Consider the following 11,913-nt stretch of genomic DNA (forward strand, 5'->3'; position numbering starts at 1 on the left):
CCTCGCCCGCCGAGCCGGCAGCGCGCGCCCGTCGCCCGGCTGTCAGGCTGTCTGCCCCTCCCCCCCTCCTCCCCTAACTCGGCCGCAGAGCCGCTTGGAGCCGCGGGTCGACGAGCCCGACGGGGTTCTAGCCCCTCCCCCCCTTCCCTAACTCCCCCCCTTCCCTAACCCTGTCGACGAGCTGCGGGTGCCCGCGGGTCCACCTGCGGGCAGGGCCCCTCCCACTCGCGACCTCGCCCGCCGAGACGGCAGCGCGCGCCCGTCGCCCGGCTGTCAGGCTGTCTGCCCCTCCCCCCCTCCTCCCCTAACTCGGCCGCAGAGCCGCCAGGAGCCGCGGGTCGACGAGCCCGACGGGGTTCTATCCCCTCCCCCCCTTCCCTAACTCCCCCCCCTTCCCTAACTCTCGACGAGCTGCGGGTGCCCGCGTGTCCACCTGCGGGCAGGGCCTCTCCCACTCGCGACCTCGCCCGCGGAGACGGCAGCGCGCGCCCGTCGCCCGGCTGTCAGGCTGTCTGCCCCTCCCCCACTCCTCCCCTAACTCGGCCGCAGAGCCGCCAGGAGCCGCGGGTCGACCAGCGCGACGGGGTTCTAGCCCCTCCCCCCCTTCCCTGACTCCCCCCCTTCCCTAACCCTGACGACGAGCTGCGGGTGCCCGCGGGTCCACCTGCGGGCAGGGCCCCTCCCACTCGCGACCTCGCCCGCGGAGACGGCAGCGCGCGCCCGTCGCCCGGCTGTCAGGCTGTCTGCCCCTCCCCCACTCCTCCCCTAACTCGGCCGCAGAGCCGCCAGGAGCCGCGGGTCGACCAGCGCGACGGGGTTCTAGCCCCTCCCCCCCTTCCCTGACTCCCCCCCTTCCCTAACCCTGACGACGAGCTGCGGGTGCCCGCGGGTCCACCTGCGGGCAGGGCCCCTCCCACTCGCGACCTCGCCCGCGGAGACGGCAGCGCGCGCCCGTCGCCCGGCTGTCAGGCTGTCTGCCCCTCCCCCACTCCTCCCCTAACTCGGCCGCAGAGCCGCCAGGAGCCGCGGGTCGACCAGCGCGACGGGGTTCTAGCCCCTCCCCCCCTTCCCTGACTCCCCCCCTTCCCTAACCCTGACGACGAGCTGCGGGTGCCCGCGGGTCCACCTGCGGGCAGGGCCCCTCCCACTCGCGACCTCGCCCGCGGAGACGGCAGCGCGCGCCCGTCGCCCGGCTGTCAGGCTGTCTGCCCCTCCCCCACTCCTCCCCTAACTCGGCCGCAGAGCCGCCAGGAGCCGCGGGTCGACGAGCCCGACGGGGCTCTATCCCCTCCCCCCCTTCCCTCACCCTGTCGACGAACTGCGGGTGCCCGCGTGTCCACCTGCCGGCAGGGCCTCTCCCACTCGCGACCTCGCCCGCCGAGCCGCCAGCGCGAGCCCGTCTCCCGGCTGTCAGGGTGTCTGCCCCTCCTCCCCCCTTTCCTCACTCTGCGCCGAGCTGGCGGTGCCCGCGTGTCCACCTGTCGGCCGGGCCTCTCGCACTCGCGACCTCTGCCGCCGAGCCGCCAGCGCGCGCGCGTCGCCCGCCTGGCAGGGACTCCGCCCCTCCTCCCTCCTTCCCTCACTCTGTCGCCGAGCTGGCGGTGCCCGCGGGTCCAGCTGTCGGCAGGGCCTCTCCCACTCGCGACCTCGCCCGCCGAGCCGCCAGCACGCGCCCGTCGCCCGGTTGTCAGGGTGTCTGCCCCTCCCCCCCTTCCCTCACTCTGCCGCCGAGCTGGCGGTGCCCGCGTGTCCACCTGTCGGCCGGGCCTCTCGCACTCGCGAACTTTGGCGCCCAGCCGCCGGCGCGCGCGCGTCGCCCGCCTGGCAGGGAGTCTGCCCCTCCCCCCCCTTCCCTAACTCGGCCGCAGAGCCGCCAGGAGCCGCGGGTCGACGAGCCCGACGGGGCTCTATCCCCTCCCCCCCTTCCCTAACCCTGTCGACGAGCTGCGGGTGCCCGCGGGTCCACCTGCGGGCAGGGCCTCTCCCACTCGCGACCTCGCCCGCCGAGCCGGCAGCGCGCGCCCGTCGCCCGGCTGTCAGGCTGTCTGCCCCTCCCCCCCTCCTCCCCTAACTCGGCCGCAGAGCCGCTTGGAGCCGCGGGTCGACGAGCCCGACGGGGTTCTAGCCCCTCCCCCCCTTCCCTAACTCCCCCCCTTCCCTAACCCTGTCGACGAGCTGCGGGTGCCCGCGGGTCCACCTGCGGGCAGGGCCCCTCCCACTCGCGACCTCGCCCGCCGAGACGGCAGCGCGCGCCCGTCGCCCGGCTGTCAGGCTGTCTGCCCCTCCCCCCCTCCTCCCCTAACTCGGCCGCAGAGCCGCCAGGAGCCGCGGGTCGACGAGCCCGACGGGGTTCTATCCCCTCCCCCCCTTCCCTAACTCCCCCCCCTTCCCTAACTCTCGACGAGCTGCGGGTGCCCGCGTGTCCACCTGCGGGCAGGGCCTCTCCCACTCGCGACCTCGCCAGCCGAGGCGCCAGCGCGCGCCCGTCGCCCGGTTGTCAGGCTGTCTGCCCCTCCCCCCCTTCCCTCACTCTGCCGCCGAGCTGGCGGTGCCCGCGTGTCCACCTGTCGGCCGGGCCTCTCGCACTCGCGACCTCTGCCGCCGAGCCGCCAGCGCGCGCGCGTCGCCCGCCTGGCAGGGACTCCGCCCCTCCTCCCTCCTTCCCTCACTCTGCCGCCGAGCTGGCGGTGCCCGCGTGTCCACCTGTCGGCCGGGCCTCTCGCACTCGCGACCTATGGCGCCCAGCCGCCAGCGCGCGCGCGTCGCCCGCCTGGCAGGGACTCCGCCCCTCCTCTCTCCTTCCCTCACTCTGCCGCCGAGCTGGCGGTGCCCGCGGGTCCAGCTGTCGGCCGGGCCTCTCCCACTCGCGACCTCGCCCGCCGAGCCGCCAGCACGCGCCCGTCGCCCGGTTGTCAGGGTGTCTGCCCCTCCCCCCCTTCCCTCACTCTGCCGCCGAGCTGGCGGTGCCCGCGTGTCCACCTGTCGGCCGGGCCTCTCGCACTCGCGAACTATGGCGCCCAGCCGCCGGCGCGCGCGCGTCGCCCGCCTGGCAGGGAGTCTGCCCCTCCCCCCCCTTCCCTAACTCGGCCGCAGAGCCGCCAGGAGCCGCGGGTCGACGAGCCCGACGGGGTTCTAGCCCCTCCCCCCCTTCCCTAACTCCCCCCCTTCCCTAACCCTGTCGACGAGCTGCGGGTGCCCGAGGGTCCACCTGTCGGCCGGGCCTCTCGCACTCGCGACCTCTGCCGCCGAGACAGCAGCGCGCGCCCGTCGCCCGGCTGTCAGGCTGTCTGCCCCTCCCCCACTCCTCCCCTAACTCGGCCGCAGAGCCGCCAGGAGCCGCGGGTCGACCAGCGCGACGGGGTTCTAGCCCCTCCCCCCCTTCCCTAACTCCCCCCCTTCCCTAACCCTGACGACGAGCTGCGGGTGCCCGCGTGTCCACCTGCCGGCAGGGCCTCTCCCACTCGCGACCTCGCCCGCCGAGCCGCCAGCGCGAGCCCGTCTCCCGGCTGTCAGGGTGTCTGCCCCTCCTCCCCCCTTTCCTCACTCTGCGCCGAGCTGGCGGTGCCCGCGTGTCCACCTGTCGGCCGGGCCTCTCGCACTCGCGACCTCTGCCGCCGAGCCGCCAGCGCGCGCGCGTCGCCCGCCTGGCAGGGACTCCGCCCCTCCTCCCTCCTTCCCTCACTCTGTCGCCGAGCTGGCGGTGCCCGCGGGTCCAGCTGTCGGCAGGGCCTCTCCCACTCGCGACCTCGCCCGCCGAGCCGCCAGCACGCGCCCGTCGCCCGGTTGTCAGGGTGTCTGCCCCTCCCCCCCTTCCCTCACTCTGCCGCCGAGCTGGCGGTGCCCGCGTGTCCACCTGTCGGCCGGGCCTCTCGCACTCGCGAACTTTGGCGCCCAGCCGCCGGCGCGCGCGCGTCGCCCGCCTGGCAGGGAGTCTGCCCCTCCCCCCCCTTCCCTAACTCGGCCGCAGAGCCGCCAGGAGCCGCGGGTCGACGAGCCCGACGGGGCTCTATCCCCTCCCCCCCTTCCCTAACCCTGTCGACGAGCTGCGGGTGCCCGCGGGTCCACCTGCGGGCAGGGCCTCTCCCACTCGCGACCTCGCCCGCCGAGCCGGCAGCGCGCGCCCGTCGCCCGGCTGTCAGGCTGTCTGCCCCTCCCCCCCTCCTCCCCTAACTCGGCCGCAGAGCCGCTTGGAGCCGCGGGTCGACGAGCCCGACGGGGTTCTAGCCCCTCCCCCCCTTCCCTAACTCCCCCCCTTCCCTAACCCTGTCGACGAGCTGCGGGTGCCCGCGGGTCCACCTGCGGGCAGGGCCCCTCCCACTCGCGACCTCGCCCGCCGAGACGGCAGCGCGCGCCCGTCGCCCGGCTGTCAGGCTGTCTGCCCCTCCCCCCCTCCTCCCCTAACTCGGCCGCAGAGCCGCCAGGAGCCGCGGGTCGACGAGCCCGACGGGGTTCTATCCCCTCCCCCCCTTCCCTAACTCCCCCCCCTTCCCTAACTCTCGACGAGCTGCGGGTGCCCGCGTGTCCACCTGCGGGCAGGGCCTCTCCCACTCGCGACCTCGCCAGCCGAGGCGCCAGCGCGCGCCCGTCGCCCGGTTGTCAGGCTGTCTGCCCCTCCCCCCCTTCCCTCACTCTGCCGCCGAGCTGGCGGTGCCCGCGTGTCCACCTGTCGGCCGGGCCTCTCGCACTCGCGACCTCTGCCGCCGAGCCGCCAGCGCGCGCGCGTCGCCCGCCTGGCAGGGACTCCGCCCCTCCTCCCTCCTTCCCTCACTCTGCCGCCGAGCTGGCGGTGCCCGCGTGTCCACCTGTCGGCCGGGCCTCTCGCACTCGCGACCTATGGCGCCCAGCCGCCAGCGCGCGCGCGTCGCCCGCCTGGCAGGGACTCCGCCCCTCCTCTCTCCTTCCCTCACTCTGCCGCCGAGCTGGCGGTGCCCGCGGGTCCAGCTGTCGGCCGGGCCTCTCCCACTCGCGACCTCGCCCGCCGAGCCGCCAGCACGCGCCCGTCGCCCGGTTGTCAGGGTGTCTGCCCCTCCCCCCCTTCCCTCACTCTGCCGCCGAGCTGGCGGTGCCCGCGTGTCCACCTGTCGGCCGGGCCTCTCGCACTCGCGAACTATGGCGCCCAGCCGCCGGCGCGCGCGCGTCGCCCGCCTGGCAGGGAGTCTGCCCCTCCCCCCCCTTCCCTAACTCGGCCGCAGAGCCGCCAGGAGCCGCGGGTCGACGAGCCCGACGGGGTTCTAGCCCCTCCCCCCCTTCCCTAACTCCCCCCCTTCCCTAACCCTGTCGACGAGCTGCGGGTGCCCGAGGGTCCACCTGTCGGCCGGGCCTCTCGCACTCGCGACCTCTGCCGCCGAGACAGCAGCGCGCGCCCGTCGCCCGGCTGTCAGGCTGTCTGCCCCTCCCCCACTCCTCCCCTAACTCGGCCGCAGAGCCGCCAGGAGCCGCGGGTCGACCAGCGCGACGGGGTTCTAGCCCCTCCCCCCCTTCCCTAACTCCCCCCCTTCCCTAACCCTGACGACGAGCTGCGGGTGCCCGCGGGTCCACCTGCGGGCAGGGCCCCTCCCACTCGCGACCTCGCCCGCGGAGACGGCAGCGCGCGCCCGTCGCCCGGCTGTCAGGCTGTCTGCCCCTCCCCCACTCCTCCCCTAACTCGGCCGCAGAGCCGCCAGGAGCCGCGGGTCGACCAGCGCGACGGGGTTCTAGCCCCTCCCCCCCTTCCCTAACTCCCCCCCTTCCCTAACCCTGACGACGAGCTGCGGGTGCCCGCGGGTCCACCTGCGGGCAGGGCCCCTCCCACTCGCGACCTCGCCCGCCGAGACGGCAGCGCGCGCCCGTCGCCCGGCTGTCAGGCTGTCTGCCCCTCCCCCACTCCTCCCCTAACTCGGCCGCAGAGCCGCCAGGAGCCGCGGGTCGACGAGCCCGACGGGGCTCTATCCCCTCCCCCCCTTCCCTCACCCTGTCGACGAACTGCGGGTGCCCGCGTGTCCACCTGCCGGCAGGGCCTCTCCCACTCGCGACCTCGCCCGCCGAGCCGCCAGCGCGAGCCCGTCTCCCGGCTGTCAGGGTGTCTGCCCCTCCTCCCCCCTTTCCTCACTCTGCGCCGAGCTGGCGGTGCCCGCGTGTCCACCTGTCGGCCGGGCCTCTCGCACTCGCGACCTCTGCCGCCGAGCCGCCAGCGCGCGCGCGTCGCCCGCCTGGCAGGGACTCCGCCCCTCCTCCCTCCTTCCCTCACTCTGTCGCCGAGCTGGCGGTGCCCGCGGGTCCAGCTGTCGGCCGGGCCTCTCCCACTGGCGACCTCGCCCGCCGAGCCGCCAGCACGCGCCCGTCGCCCGGTTGTCAGGGTGTCTGCCCCTCCCCCCCTTCCCTCACTCTGCCGCCGAGCTGGCGGTGCCCGCGTATCCACCTGTCGGCCGGGCCTCTCGCACTCGCGACCTATGGCGCCCAGCCGCCAGCGCGCGCGCGTCGCCCGCCTGGCAGGGAGTCTGCCCCTCCCCCCCTTCCCTAACTCGGCCGCAGAGCCGCCAGGAGCCGCGGGTCGACGAGCCCGACGGGGCTCTATCCCCTCCCCCCCTTCCCTAACCCTGTCGACGAGCTGCGGGTGCCCGCGGGTCCACCTGCGGGCAGGGCCTCTCCCACTCGCGACCTCGCCCGCCGAGCCGGCAGCGCGCGCCCGTCGCCCGGCTGTCAGGCTGTCTGCCCCTCCCCCCCTCCTCCCCTAACTCGGCCGCAGAGCCGCCAGGAGCCGCGGGTCGACGAGTCCGAAGGGGTTCTATCCCCTCCCCCCCTTCCCTAACTCCCCCCCTTCCCTAACTCTCGACGAGCTGCGGGTGCCGGCGTGTCCACCTGCGGGCGGGGCCTCTCCCAATCGCGACCTCGCCCGCCGAGCCGCCAGCGCGCGCCCGTCGCCCGGCTGTCAGGCTGTCTGCCCCTCCCCCACTCCTCCCCTAACTCGGCCGCAGAGCCGCCAGGAGCCGCGGGTCGACGAGCCCGACGGGGTTCTATCCCCTCCCCCCCTTCCCTAACTTCCCCCCTTCCCTAACTCTCGACGAGCTGCGGGTGCCCGCGTGTCCACCTGCGGGCAGGGCCTCTCCCACTCGCGACCTCGCCAGCCGAGGCGCCAGCGCGCGCCCGTCGCCCGGTTGTCAGGCTGTCTGCCCCTCCCCCCCTTCCCTCACTCTGCCGCCGAGCTGGCGGTGCCCGCGTGTCCACCTGTCGGCCGGGCCTCTCGCACTCGCGACCTCTGCCGCCGAGCCGCCAGCGCGCGCGCGTCGCCCGCCTGGCAGGGACTCCGCCCCTCCTCCCTCCTTCCCTCACTCTGCCGCCGAGCTGGCGGTGCCCGCGTGTCCACCTGTCGGCCGGGCCTCTCGCACTCGCGACCTCTGCCGCCGAGCCGCCAGCGCGCGCGCGTCGCCCGCCTGGCAGGGACTCCGCCCCTCCTCCCTCCTTCCCTCACTCTGCCGCCGAGCTGGCGGTGCCCGCGGGTCCAGCTGTCGGCCGGGCCTCTCCCACTCGCGACCTCGCCCGCCGAGCCGCCAGCACGCGCCCGTCGCCCGGTTGTCAGGGTGTCTGCCCCTCCCCCCCCTTCCCTCACTCTGCCGCCGAGCTGGCGGTGCCCGCGTGTCCACCTGTCGGCCGGGCCTCTCGCACTCGCGACCTATGGCGCCCAGCCGCCGGCGCGCGCGCGTCGCCCGCCTGGCAGGGACTCCGCCCCTCCTCCCTCCTTCCCTCACTCTGCCGCCGAGCTGGCGGTGCCCGCGGGTCCAGCTGTCGGCCGGGCCTCTCCCACTCGCGACCTCGCCCGCCGAGCCGCCAGCGCGCGCCCGTCGCCCGGTTGTCAGGCTGTCTGCCCCTCCCCCCACTTTCCTCACTCTGCCGCCGAGCTGTCGGTGCCCGCGGGTCCACCTGCCGGCCGGGCCTCTCCCACTCGCGACCTCGCCAGCCGAGCCGCCAGCGCGCGCGCGTCGCCCAGTTGTCAGGGTCTCCGCCCCTCCCCCCCTCCTTCCCTCACTGGGCCGCAGAGCGGCCAGCGCCCGCGGGTCGAGCACCCGGACGGACCTCTCCCACTCGCGACCTCTGCCGCCGAGCTGCCGTGTTGATCCCGCTCGACCTCACCCGAGTGGGCTCTCGGCTCGCCCTGCCTTCCGGGGTTGATCTGGTCTCGGCGACCGAGCCGCCAGATCGACCCGTTCTCTTCCGTTTGCTTTTTCTTTTTCAGGTGCGTCGGGTTTGTTGGTTGCGGTTATGTGAGGGACGAGTGCGTGCTTTTGCTTTTGAGGCGCTGCTATATGAACGCGTCGTTTCAAATCCAAGTCTCTTCATTTGTGCCGTTGCTCAACGTTGCTTTTGCCGAAAGAGCCGTCGTCCGGGTCACAAAAGGGCTTTCTCCTGGCGTGCCCAAAGATGGTGACGGGGACACGGACGGGGATGCTGGCGAGTTGTTGTTCTGGGGCGTGTGCTCACACCGTCTGACGTGGGCCTGCGATCCCCCTCGGATGGGAGTGCATTCCGCTGCTCCGTGGGTGGGGAGTCAAGAATCCTTCCCGTCCCGTCCGTCCGTGCGTCCGTCATCCCTCGCCCAGGGACGTTCTCGAGAAGTGTGGGCGGATCCCGTTCTCCTGTCTGCGCCGTTGACTGAGCGGAGAAACGCGAACTAGGATGGGCTCCGTCTGGCAACGAGTCCCCGTCGGTCGCCCACTAAGCTCCTATGCTGGGGCTGGCTCACTGGATAGCTGGTTGGGGGTCGGGCGCCACCTGCCTGTCGGGCGCTTTTTCAGAGGGTCTTGGGGCGGGGCGACCACGGATGGAGCCGGCCCGGGCCGGCTAACTCTTGAATGCCTTGAGGCTGTGGAAGGAGGCGGTGTGGGAGGGGCACCTTGGGACAGAGGTCAAGGGGGCGGGGATAGGTAGCCACTTCGGCTTTTCGGTTTGGGTGGGAAATCTTGACGAAACTTAACTGGATTCGAGAAAACGGGCATTGGATCCCAAGGGAATCGACTTCCTTCTCTCTGGCCTGATCACTTCGCATGGGGGAATCTTAGTTCTCCCGCCAAGGATGTTGAAACCAAGACGTGACAGGTCACGCGGGTCCAGTCTCTCCAGTGAGGTTCAGGGGCAGAACACAAGGGTCAAAGTTCGCCTCGTGACAACGAAACCCTGCGCACCCACCCCACTCCTCCGCCACCCCACCCCCCCCCCCCCCCGCGCCGGCCAAATCGGAACACTCCCTTGTCTGCCCAAGACAAGTGCTGGCCGGTGGTGGCTGAGGTGAGGGGGGCAGACTCCCGTTGCACGGGAGTGAGCTTGATCCCGGAGGTGATGAGCTCAGAAAACACAAGCAAATATTCAGAAGAATATCTGTGCACGTTGTCCTTTGCTGACTGTGTCTTTCTGTCTCTGCCCGCACCACCTACACACGCTGCCCACGCCCCCAACGCGTACACACACAGCGCACGCACTCCCGCACGGCCCTACGCAGCACCCGCACACACGCCGGCCACACCCTGCACACCCACTCACACACACACACAGCGTTGTCCTTGGACTGGCTCTGTCTCTCTGCCGGCCCCCCCCCACACCCACGTGGCGCACAGACACACCACCACCCCGACACTGGCCCCCTACACACACGGCCCTATGCGCCACCGCACACAGGCACACACCCCGCACGCACACTCCCACCCCCCCCACCCCGCCCCACTATGTTGTCCTTGGCCTGGCTGTGTGTCTCTCTGCCTCTGCCTCTGCCTCTGCCCCTCCCCCCACTCACAACTACGTGGGACCTGCACACAGCACAGACACACACCCCCCACACACACTGCCCTCCCCCACACGGTCCTATGGGCCACCGCACCCACGCACACACCCGGCACCCACACTGCTTCTCACCCCCCCGCCCCTCCCCCACACACTATGTTGTCCTTGGCCTGGCTGTGTGTCTCTCTGCCCGCCCCCCCCTTAACAACCACGTGGCACCCGCACACAGCACAGACACACCCCCCACCCACCCCCGCCCCTCCCCCTCCACACACTATGTTGTCCTTGGCCTGGCTGTGTGTCTCTCTGCCCGCCGCCCCCCTCACACCCACGTGGCACCCGCACACAGCAGAGACACCCCCCCCTACACACACACTGCCCCCCCCCGCGCGGTCCTAGGCGCCTCCGCACACACGCACACACCCCGCACGCACACTCCCCACCCCGCACCCCGAACCCGCCCACCCACACTACGTTGTCCTTGGCCTGGCTGTCTCTCTCTGCCTCTGTCACTGCCCGCCCCTCCCACACCCGCACCCACAGGCGCACACACCCCCGTGGCATTCGCACACAGCACAGACACAATATCCCCCCACACTGCCCCCCTACACACACGGTCCTAGGTGCCATCGCACACACGCACACACCCCGCACGCACACTCCCACCCCCCGCCCCGCCCCCCCCACACTATGTTGTCCTTGGCCTGGCTGTGTCTCTTTGCCTCTGCCTCTGCCCCTCCCCCCACTCACCCCTCCGTGGGACCTGCACACAGCACAGACACCCCCCCACACACACACACTGCCCCCCCCACGGTCCTATGGGCCACCGCACACACCCCGCACCCACACTCCCCCCCGCCCCCTCCCCCACACACTACGTTGTCCTTGGCCTGGCTGTCTCTCTCTGCCGCTGTCACTGCCCGCTCCCCTCCCCCACACCCGCACCCACAGGCGCACACACCCACGTGGCACCCGCACACAGCACAGACACACCACCCCCCACACACTGCCCGCCCCCCCGCACGGTCCTAGGCGCCTCCGCACACACCCTGCACGCACACTCCCACCCCGCACCCCGACCCCGCCCACACACACTACGTTGTCCTTGGCCTGGCTGTCTCTCTCTGCCTCTGTCACTGCCCGCCCCCCCACACACCCGGACACACCCCCGTGGCATTCCCACACAGCACAGACACAACACCCCACACACGGTCCTATGTGCCGTCGCACACACGCAACACCCCACACACGGTCCTATGCGCCATCGCACACGCGCACACACCCCGCACGCACACTCCCACCCCCCCGCCCCCCCCCCACTATGTTGTCCTTGGCCTGGCTGTGTCTCTCTGCCTCTGCCCCTCCCCCCACTCACACCTCCGTGGGACCTGCACACAGCACAGACACCCCCCCACACACACACTGCCCCCCCACGGTCCTATGGGCCACCGCACACACGCACACACCCCACACCCACACTCCCACCCCCCGCCCGCTCCCCCACACACTACGTTGTCCTTGGCCTGGCTGTCTCTCTCTGCCGCTGTCACTGCCCGCTCCCCTCCCCCACACCCGCACCCACAGGCGCACACACCCACGTGGCACCCGCACACAGCACAGACACACCACCCCCCACACACTGCCCGCCCCCCCGCACAGTCCTAGGCGCCATCGCACACACGCACACACCCCGCACGCACACTCGCACCCCCCACCCCGACCCTCCCCCAAACTATGTTGTCCTTGGCCTGGCTGTGTCCCTCTGCCTCTACCTCTGCCCCTCCCCTCACTCACACTTACGTGGGATCTGCACACAGCACAGACCCACACCCCCACACACACACTGCCCCCCCCCACGGTCCTATGGGGCACCGCACACACGCACACACCCCGCACCCACACTCCCACCCACCCCCCGCCCGCTCCGCCACACAGTACGTTGTCCTTGGCCCGGGTGTGTCTCTCTGCCCGCCCCTCCCCCCCACCCCCCGCTTAACAACCACGTGGCACCCGCACACAGCACAGACACCCCCCCACACACACACTTGCCCCCCACACACTGCCCTCCTTCACACACGGTCCTGTGCGCCACCCCCCCCCACGCACACACCACGCACGCACGCACCCACCCACCCCCGCCCCTCCCCCCACACACATTATGTTATC

At 72.5% G+C, this 11,913-nt stretch overlaps 1 long non-coding RNA gene across 2 annotated transcripts in view; it reads right to left on the reverse strand.

Moving 5' to 3' along the window:
• The window catches only part of LOC145534283 (uncharacterized), a 30,617-nt gene extending 21,760 nt beyond the window's left edge, over positions 1–8,857 (reverse strand). Inside the window, exon 1 of one of the 2 annotated variants that reach the window (XR_014074409.1) lies at positions 8,107–8,857. This is a non-coding gene — a long non-coding RNA (uncharacterized LOC145534283). Of the gene's footprint in view, positions 1–8,049 lie in introns of both variants that reach the window. The other variant, XR_014074410.1, reaches the window with a different exon arrangement.
• Between the last annotated feature and the right edge of the window lie 3,056 nt (positions 8,858–11,913).

The sequence above is a fragment of the Giraffa tippelskirchi genome, chromosome 14, assembly GCF_054371585.1.
Source record: "Giraffa tippelskirchi isolate mGirTip1 chromosome 14, T2T-mGirTip1v1.2.pri, whole genome shotgun sequence".
Classification (NCBI taxonomy): domain Eukaryota; kingdom Metazoa; phylum Chordata; class Mammalia; order Artiodactyla; family Giraffidae; genus Giraffa; species Giraffa tippelskirchi.